General features: G+C 19.9%; 1 protein-coding gene across 3 annotated transcripts in view; it reads left to right on the top strand.

Moving 5' to 3' along the window:
• The window catches only part of LOC105452860 (short-chain dehydrogenase/reductase family 16C member 6-like), a 15,676-nt gene that overhangs the window by 9,301 nt on the left and 5,504 nt on the right, over positions 1–871 (top strand). The window lies entirely within an intron of this gene.

The raw sequence follows: 871 nt of genomic DNA, 5'->3' as shown, positions 1-871 counted from the left end.
TAAGAGACAGGAATTTTAGTGACACGTTAAAAAATGTTTTAAATGTTATGACTTACGTTATAAAGTGACAAGTAATATACTTATAACTAATGCAATGTTTTTTTTTTATATGATTTTTTTTTTCTTTATCCAAAATCTCGAAATATTTGTTGTAACATCGTTTTAAAATTAGGTTAGGTTAGGTTAGATTATCGCAAGTACATGGACATAATAAAAATATATATTGTAAATACAATATAATATATATTACATATAGTATTATATGATTGTATATATATGTATATATATATATATGTCCTAATTTTATTTTATATTATATAAAGCTTTAATTAATTATATTTACAATGTTAGAAATCGCTTTAAAATTTTGTATGAATTAAGAATTAATGCATTTCATTGATCATCTCGTCGAGTTGTTTAAATGACATTTGTTGTTAATTCCTTCCGTTTGAGATTTCGGAATGATTTAACATTGTAAACACAAGCTTTAATCTATTTTTTTTTATATTTTATTTATATATGCTGTAAGTGTGCGTGTACATACTGTTGCAAAAATAAGGAAATAAAATTACACATTATTCGATATATAGTGTACTTCAGAGATCGGCATTATCGATATTTTTAGTAATATTTTTAACTCTGATTAACGATTACTTAAATAATTATTAATCAAATTTAAAAATTTTTGATTACTTGATTAATCATTAATCGAAATAAAAAAATTTTTGATTACTTGATTAATCGTTAACCAAAATAAAAAAATTTTTTAATATTCAATTAATCATTAATCAAAATAAAAAAAATTTTGATTACTTAATTAATCATCAATCAAAATAAAAACATTTTTAAATATTCGATTAATCATTAATCA

This window comes from Wasmannia auropunctata, unplaced genomic scaffold, assembly GCF_000956235.1.
Source record: "Wasmannia auropunctata unplaced genomic scaffold, wasmannia.A_1.0 LD336026.1, whole genome shotgun sequence".
NCBI lineage: Eukaryota > Metazoa > Arthropoda > Insecta > Hymenoptera > Formicidae > Wasmannia > Wasmannia auropunctata.
The sequence above is the reverse complement of the archived record's forward strand: the minus strand, read 5'-3'. Positions and strand labels throughout refer to the sequence as shown.